Source organism: Humulus lupulus, chromosome 1 (assembly GCF_963169125.1).
Source record: "Humulus lupulus chromosome 1, drHumLupu1.1, whole genome shotgun sequence".
NCBI lineage: Eukaryota > Viridiplantae > Streptophyta > Magnoliopsida > Rosales > Cannabaceae > Humulus > Humulus lupulus.
Window position 1 is genome coordinate 101,470,005 of NC_084793.1, and position 10,077 is coordinate 101,480,081.

Consider the following 10,077-nt stretch of genomic DNA (forward strand, 5'->3'; position numbering starts at 1 on the left):
GTAATCGAGCACATGGGATGGATCTGATATGTATTTTCTCAACATCGATACATGAAAAATGTTATGCGTTTCAGCTAATGATGGCGGTAAAGCCAACTGATATGCTACATGCCCTACTTTTTCCAATATCTCAAACGGACCTATAAACCTCAGGCTTAACTTTCCTTTCTTTCTGAAACGCATAATCCTCTTCATCGGAGAAATTTTGAGAAAGACTTGGTCGCCTACTGAAAACTCAATATTTCGTCTCTTCGCGTCGGCATAGCTTTTCTGGCGACTTTGAGCGGCAATCATCCGTTGTCTTATCTTTTCTACTGCCTCTGTTGCTTCTCTTATAGCCTCGGGTCCTAAGTATCATCTTTCACCAACCTCATCCCAATGAAGTGGTGATCGGCACTTCCATCCATATAGAATCTCATAAGGTGCCATGCCTATCGTCGCTTGATAACTATTGTTGTAAGAGAATTCTATTAATGGAAGATACTTGCTCCATGATCCTGAGAAGTCTAAAGCACACACTCTCAGCATATCTTCTAATATTTGTATGGTGCGTTCTGACTGACCATCGGTTTGAGGGTGAAATACCGAACTTAGTTTTAACTTAGTGCCCATTACATGATGTAAACCTTCCTAGAACTTTGATGTGAAAATTGATCCTCTATCAGAGACTATCATCTTTGGAATTCCATGTAGTCTCACTATCTCCGCCACGTAAAGCTCTGCGTACTGCTCAGCATTATAAACTATTCTTACTGGTAAGAAGTGAGCAGATTTTGTGAGTCTATCTACTATCACCTAAACAGAGTCATGTTGCTTGGTGGTTCTTGGTAATCCCGTCATGAAGTCCATCGCTATATCTTCTCATTTCCATTCGGGAATCTCCATTGGTTGCAAAGTTCCAGCGGGTCTTTGATGTTCGGCTTTAACTTGTTGACATGTAAAGCATTTCACTACAAATTCTGCTATGTCTTTCTTCATCCCCGGCCACCAGTACATTGTCTTGACATCGTTGTACATCTTGGTCGATCCTGGGTGAAGTGAATATGGAGTAGTGTGTGCTTCCTTCATAATACTTTCTCTTAATCCTCCACTTTCTGGCACACATACTCAGTTTCTATATCGTAGCATGCCTTCTTTTGTCAAGGAGAAATCGGCATTCTCTGAACTTTGTAATGCTGCCTTCATTTTAAGAAGAAACTCATCCTCTTGTTGTTTCTCCTTTATTTCCTCCATTAGAGTTGACTTGATTGCGAGGTCAGCTAGTTGTCCGGTTATTAGCTCTATTCCGGACCTCTTAATATCATCTTGTAAGTGTTGAGTTACCCCCTTAAGTGTTGACAAGCTTCCGTAACTCCGCCTACTAAGTGCGTCTGCCACAACGTTAGCCTTTCCCGGATGATATAAGAACTCACAATCATAGTCCTTTACTAACTCCAGCCACCTTCGTTGCCTCATCTTAAGCTCCTTCTGTGTAAAGAAGTACTTTAGACTTTTGTGATCCGTATAGATTTCGCACTTTTCTCCATACAGATAGTGCCTCCAAATCTTTAGAGCGAAAACCATCGCTGCCAATTCTAAGTCATGGGTCAGATACCACTGTTCGTACTCCTTAAGCTGTCTCGAGGCATAGGCGACCACTCTTTCGTCTTGCATCAAAACACATCCAAGTCCCTGCTTCGACGCATCACAATACACTACAAACTTTCCCTTATCGTTTGGAACGCACAGAACTGGGGCTGATATAAGCTTGTCCTTTAACGTTTGGAAGCTTTCTTCGCACTTCTCCGTCCATTCAAATTTCTGTTGCTTCCACGTCAAATTTGTTAAGGTTGTATCTATTATGGAGAACCCTTCAACGAATCGTCTATAATATCCTACCAATCCCAGAAAACTCCTCACCTCCATGGCAGTCTTGGGTTTGGGCCAGTCCTCCATTGCTTCGATCTTGGCTGGATCTACTTTCACGCCATCTTTAGACACAATGTGTCCTAGAAATGCAACCTTCTCTAACCAGAATTCGCATTTCTTAAACTTAGCGTATAATTGATGACCTTTGAGTCGTCCCAACGTCAGTCGCAGGTGCTCTTCATGCTCAGCTTTCGTTTTTGAGTAGATTAATATGTCGTCTATAAACACCACAACGAACTTATCCAGGTAGTCCTTAAATACATGATTCATAAGATCCATGAATGCTACTGGTGCATTTGTTAAGCCAAAAGACATTACTAGAAATTCGTAGTGTCCATATCTAGTCCGAAAAGCCGTCTTTGGGATATCTTCTTCTTGTACTCTTAGCTGATGATACCCCGACCTCAAATCTATCTTCGAGAATACTGTAGATCATTGTAGTTGATCAAAAAGATCAAATATTCGAGGTAAAGGGTATTTGTTCTTGATCGTCACTTTATTCAGTTCTCGATAGTCGATGCACATCCTTATACTCCCATCCTTCTTTTTGACAAAAAGCACTGGTGCTCCCTAAGGCGAATAGTTTGGTCGAATGAAACCCTTGTCTAATAGCTCTTGCAGTTGGATCTTTAACTCCTTTAACTCGGTAGGCACCATTCTATAGGGAGCTTTAGAGATTGGGGCCATCTCAGGTGCCAATTCTATTTCAAACTCAATTTCCCTACTCGGAGATAATCCCAGTAGATCTTCTGGAAATACCTCGGGAAATTCACATACAATAGGTACATCTTTTGGTTCGAGCTGCGTCTCTCGTGACTTGTCCACCACTCTAGCTAGAAATGCCTGGCAATCACTATTGATTAATTGCTGAGCTTTGAGAGCTGAGACTATCGGTATGCGAGTTCGAGAAACTTCTCCTTTGAAAGTGAACTGCTCTCCGCCTTCTGGTTGAAAGTTGACTGTCTTACCCTTGCAGTCTATTGTTGCCCCATGTTTTGCTAACCAATCCATGCCTAAAATTACATCATAATCCTTAAGGTCTAACTCGATCAAATCTACTGGTAACTCTTTTCCTTCGATTCCAACTACAACACTACGCACCCCTTTACTAGATAGCATTCTTTCCCCCGAGGGTAACTCCGTGACAAACTTATCTCTAAAAATTTCGCATGGTCTATCTAAGCTATCGATCATATTCATAGAAATAGAAGAATGCAAAGCTCCTGAATTGAATAATACATTACATAATTTACCAGAGATAGTGACCTGACCTGTTACCACTAGTTTCTGCTTCACCTCTAGTAAGAGCAAAAACTCTGGCTGGCACGAGCGTGTCATCTTTCTTTTGATCCTTCAACTTTGGGCAATCCTTTTTAATGTGTCCTTCTTCTCCACAATTGAAACAGCCTTTCGTATTATATCTGCATTCTCCTTAATGCTTCCTCTTACAGATAGGGCAATGGGGATATTCTGTTAGGAGTGTGTCCTAAAAAGCATGTAAAGACATTTGTTTTTCTGTGAATAAATAAATACAATGGTTTATTATTATTGTAATATTTAGATTGTTAAATTATTTTTTGAATAATTTTGTAAATATAAAAAAAAATCCATATTCAAAATTGAGGATGTGATCTTGTATTAGTACGAGAGAATTAAGATCACATGAATGAATAAAAATAGTCAACAACAACAAATTAAAGTTATGGAATTCTTTAATTGGAGTTGTAAGTACGGTTTACTGAGTATCATAATGATACAAATAATCTAGATTCGGATTATTGATGTGGAAAGACATCTCGGTAAAAGTGCTTTATATAATATGATTATATATGATATGGACCGATATGAATTAAAGTCTTTATCCAAAAGCCATTTAACAATAAAGACTTGTAATTCATATCATAACTGATGATCATTTATAGATCAACCTAAATCCTGAGTGTTCATGAACTCTTGTTCATGTTTATTATATCTTTTGATTCATTTGTTAAGGTCTCTTCAAAGAATGAGGCTAATGACTTTTGTTTTGGAAATTTAATATCATGGATGGCTGGGAACATGTATCAACAATATGGAATCTAATCTTTCCTAACGGATCGTATATTAGTTCCCTTAAGGGTTAATTCTGGAACTGAATGATTTTGAGCTCAAATGTATAATTAGATTATAGATTAATTATTCACTAGTGAATTAATGGTACTTAAGGAATAAGCAGTAAATTAGAAAGGTAAAATGGTAATTCTTCCATTATAATTTATGAACTAATTAATTAGAGGGTTGAATTATTGTAAGATGGTTACATCAATGGACAACTTAAGAAAATATTTCTATAAAAGTATATCTATAACATAAAGAGTGCAATTCTGAATTTATAGTGGAGTAATATCAGAATTAATAAATTAACTATTATAATTAAAGAGTTTAATTATTCAGTTTATTTATTGGAGCTTAATGTTATAGGTCCATGGTCCCCGGAATGGCTCAAACAATCACTGACAAAGGTAAATACAAAAAATGGGCAAAAGGACTTATGTGATAAGTAAAATATTTTTCTATGTATCAAACATAATTATTGTTTAATTATGTGTAATTAATTAATTAATTATTTGATTTAACAAAAATATAATTAATTTAGAATTAATTTATTTTTGGGATTTTTGGTATTTAAATAATAATAAAATTAGGAAAAATCACATGCTATCATTGGCATGTGGTACACGCATAAGATACTATAATCTGTTTCTAGGTTCCACAATTTTAGTCATTTAAATATTAAATAAATAATGAGATATTGTAATTTGATTAAAATATTATTATTTAAACAAAAATCTAATAACTGATTAGTTATTTTCAAATTTTTTAAAATAATTAAGATTTTATTTTAATTTATTGGATATATTAAATATAGGATATCAGTTTTTTGAGAACGTAACTTTTCAGGGATAGAAAAATATCTAGAAATCTCTCTCAGAGAAAGAGAACAGTGATACAAACAAAAGTCACTGTTCTTCACAAAACCTAGGTCCAAACTTTATCAGATCTCATGTGTTGAGAACATCTGATAAATAGTTTTTTGCCTATTGTTTGTATAGCGAGCCCACACTCGTTCTTTATGTGCTGAGAACATTTTGGAAGATCTTGGTGTGAGATCTCAAGGATTTAGCCATACAAAAAGATAGCAGCAAGGAAGGACCTGAGGTAATTTTTCTATTCTTGTCTTTGATTCAATATATATATATATATGCATGTGAAGAAGTAGATCTAGAAATCTTATGGGATTAAACTAACAATTTGATTGTTGTTCCGCTGCGTATAATCTCTGATTTGATCAATAAAACCCAACATATTCCACGTATGGTTTCTTATTCCCATTACTTTATGACGCAATCTTATTCTTTTTATCGGCCTTTTGATTTTGACCACCATCATGTTTTCGTTTGTGGTTGTTCTGGTCATTATTATTCCTTTTGGCTTCCCTTCTGGCCACACCTTCCTTTTAGGTCCTTTCTTCAGCCTGCTCAACTTCCAAGGCTACCTCTAAAGTTTCCGCATAAGTGGTTATTCCTCGAATCAGCTTCACATCACGGGCTATCATAGGTTTCAGTCCCTTCACGAATCTTTGAATTCTTAGCATCTCAGTGGGTACCATGTCCGCCGCGAACTTAGCCAGCCTATCAAACTTCCTGGCATAATCTGTCACAGACGAATTCCCTTGAGTAAGCGCGAAAAATTCATCCACCCTTGTGACTAGAATCACAGGACTATAATACTTCTTATTGAATACTTGGATAAACTCATCCCATGTCATCACGTTCACATCTCTAGTTTGCTTCACTATATCCCACCAGATGCGGGCGTCTTTCTTTAGCAAACTTGAAGCGCATGAGACTCGATCTTCGTTTCCCAGCCACATGTGTTCTAATATGGACTCCACCGATCGAAGCCACTCTCTGCTTCTATCGGGTCTGACCCGCCATCGAAGTTCGGTGGTTGTTGCTTCCTAAAGCGTTCATATACCGCCTCGTAGTGAGGTTCTGCCAACTGTAGCAATTGCGCTAGAGGAACAACTTGCTACGCCACTTGTTGTTGTTGCCCTGAGTTTATTTGGAACTCTTCTTCCCTTCTCCTTAGCTCTGCCCTAAAACGAGCATTCTGCCTTTCCAAATTTTCTCGAGTAGCAGCAACTACCAGATCTTCCACTACATTGGTTGCCTCTGACACTCTTGGGGCTGCTGGAAATTCTTCATAGGTAGGGGTGGCGGCTACTCTTCTTCCTCGCCCCCTGCCTTGGCCTCTACCTTGGCCATTTAGTCTTTCAGATCTTCTTGCTTCTTGCTCCATGTGTCTTATCTATTTCCCCAAAAGAGAAAAGAATCAAAACAAAAGAGGGTACAACTCAGCCTATTGCACTGCTGTCTATTAGGTCCATCTATCTATAAAACTACCCTATGACAATTAAGTCCAACTCGGGTAAATGGACCTTAACAATTGAATCTTCCATGGAGGAGGGCTGGGTTCAGTATATCGTACCCACTACTAAGGCCCCCTAACTTCCACTTGGACCCAAAAGACAGGAATTTGAACCCTTGCTTTATTAATTGTTATTTATTTTAAATTGGACCCAATCTAATAATGCAAAGGAAATGGGCCTTCACAAATGGGCTAACCCATAAGAGAGGAATTTATATTACACTTTCAATTGAATCCAAAAAGTTCTTAACACTTACTAAATAATGAAACAATAATAAAAGCAAATAACATGTAAAAAAACAACTAATGAAAATATTCTAAAACAACATCTAATAAAATTTAACGATGTGTTCTTATATGTGTCTAATCTTCCACATCGGATCCATCATCATACTTAGGTTTGGTATTTTTCTTATAGCTTTAACCTTTGTCCATTGGGCTAATTTCTGAAAATAACACAAGAAAAGCATTACAAACATATTTGGAAAACAATGTATATACCTACTTGGTAACAAGTAGGTCCTTTGTAGCTATTGTATGTATTTCGTGGGAACGTTCAGGACCAACTTTGATACCACCTGTAACACCCTAATTTCTCATAGATTACAAAGAATACAACGTTGGGTCGTAATCGTAAATATTGCTCTTTTATTGAATAAAAACTTAAAAATAAATACATGGATCCATGGTTTTATAAAAATAAAATACTTGTCTTTAACATAAAAATGAGCGACATTTAAATAAAACTTTAAAATAACTTTCTTAAAAAAATAAATAAATAAATAAATAATTTGGCCCACTTGATCTCGCTCGACTATATGGTCTCCAACGAATACATCACGAAGCTCTTAGGTCCCACTCGCCACTAGCCTTTCTATCCTTAATTTCCTTAAATGACAACATCATAAGGAGTGAGCTTCTAAGCCCAATAAGGAAAATACAAACAAAAGAGTTAGTCATATAATCAAACATAGCATAAATTCACCAAATTCATACAAACACAAACATCTAGATCATATCATATCTTATGTCATAATTCTAAATCATAAATCTAAGTCATAGATCATAGGTCATACTCTAAGTTATATGTCATAAGTCATAAGTCATAGATCATAAATCATAGGTCATAAATCATAACTATAGGTCATATACCATAATCATAACTAAAATAACAAGTCAAATATAATAAAAAGATAAGTGTTTAAATATGAGTGGCAATTAAGCCCCGGACAAAAGTCCGTCATACACCGGACATAGGTCCGTCATAAAGTTTTGGCAACCGAGCCTACCGGACATAGTCCGTCATACATCATTGGACACCTTAGGTCCAGACACACTTACCCCTTTATTGTACCTGAAATGTTAGGTCATTCAAACATAAACTATATCATACATTACATAAACTAGATCATAATACTAAACTATCTAATTTTCCTTACCAACACCGAGATAATTGAGAACAAATGCGGGACTTGGAACACTCCTAAAACCAGCAATAAAAATGGTGAGTATTTCTGAAGGAAAGAGATGAAAGGAAAAGAACTAAACCACCAAGAGGAAACTTACCGAAAAGACACCTTAAGTTCAAAGAACATAAGAACCTAACCACAAAACCATAACAAAAGTTAGAACCTGAATGAAAACTAAAGAAACTAAGGAATCAAACAGAATTGAACTTAAGAATAAGGGTACCTTTATTGACCTTATGGATTGGTCTATCCCCAATACCAAAATGCACTAACCTCACTTCCCAAAGTGCTTTATAAAGCTTAAGAATAGAAAAGCTTTTTCCCAACCCAAGTGTAAGTGAAAGGGTTGGGTCCTAAGTCCTATTATAGAGTTCTAGGAATAAAAATCTTCTTTTTGGCTTGAATAAAAATAATGAATTTAATTGAAAATATTGAATATTCATCAATCAGAGACTGAAGACTCGGTCAAAACTATCAAAGGTAGGTCTATGGAGTCAAAGTTGGTTTTTAAAAATTAAAAACAAAAATAAAAAATGATTAATATAGGCGATATATCGCCTTTATGTGGTGATATATCGGCTACCCTCTAGTTCCGAGTCTCCGTTCGTATGATCGTGCAACGTCAACGTGTTTTCCGTATTCATCGTCAGGTGATATATCGACTCTAAATCTGCGATATATCGGCATACGTGATTATGTTAAACACGTAATTGCACTTTTTCAGCATAATTAAGGTTGGATAACTACTTTGACTGAGTCAAACTACGACCCTAATAGTTTCTGGTGAAGACTAAGTCTTATATTTCCTTATTTTATCATTAAAATAATAATTCCTTAATAATCATGCTTATGACAAGTGTCATATTCCTATTGGCTCCATCTAAACCTTAGGTTATAATAAGAAATATATTTAGGATCAGCAATATTAACCAAACCTTATGTTATAATTAATATTCTTAAACTATAGGTTAAACTTATAAAATTCATAGCTATTTCTGGATTTTCCAACTAAGTCCCACTTTGAACCAAAATCCACGAAATCTAAAATACTACAACTACTACTATCTAGCTAATTAAGTAAAATTCCAGAACGCTACATTTGTGCATGCATCATAATTATGCTAACAATTGTTAAGTAAGCATGTTGAATGCCCTACTTTGGATATTTGACATATGATATATGCCTGGTTGCATTGCTTACTTGTGTATGGCACTGACCCAAGAGTCAAAAATCAGCAATGGTGTCGGTCTTAACTGTGAAGTTGTGACTCACGAGTCAAGTTCGGCAGTAGTACTGAGCACTGGTCGTATGGTATTGGCTTAAGAGTCAAGAATGGTTTTAGCGTGTTTAACACAAGCCGAAAAGATTATATCTAATCGACATCAACATTGAATGACTCATCATGAGCATTAATGCTAGACCGACCTCAAGTTCGATGAAAACTAAAAGTGCTTGTCTAGCCTATGGCTAGTCACTTAGAGCCAGGGCCAAAAGTCCCAGGTGACTGCATCATCACATGGCTATGGGTGTTGAGCCCACATAGTGACTCACTCATCAGTCACTCATCTGAGGGTGCGGAACCCATGTTAGTGACTCACTCATCAGTCACTCATCTAAGGGTGCGGAACCCATGTTAGTGATTTACTCCTCAGTCACTCATCTGATTAGGGCTATAAGCCCCATCATGGTTAACAGAACCTCAAAATGTTAAAGCACTCATCTTATTAGGATTGACTTGATAGTCATCCATTCAGGAGGGCATGATCCCCCATCATTATCTAAACTTATTTGCATGCATGAATAGAGCTATTATTTCTAGGCATGCCTGATATGATTTAGTAACATGTTATTACTGTTCATGAGCATATTGAGTTTTCTAGCTGGGCTTCCGCTCACGGGTGCTATGTGGTGCAGGTAAAGGCAAAAGAAAGCTGGACCATCCTTGAGTTAGAGAGCTTAGGTGACGATGTGTACATATCCGGCTGCTCGACCGCCACGGCCGAGGGTTGAAAGAGGAACTAAGGTTAAACCCTATTTTTCCACTTAGATCGGCTGGTTGTAAATATTTTCTTGTAATTATTCTTTAAATCATAATTTTGGGATCCCAATGTATACAGTAAATGTTTTAGTGAAAGGTTGTATCTTAACCAAAAAATTTAACCCTAAACTGCTAATTATACTTAGTTACACGATTATGGCCAAATGACCGATTAGCGAGTTTAGCACTGT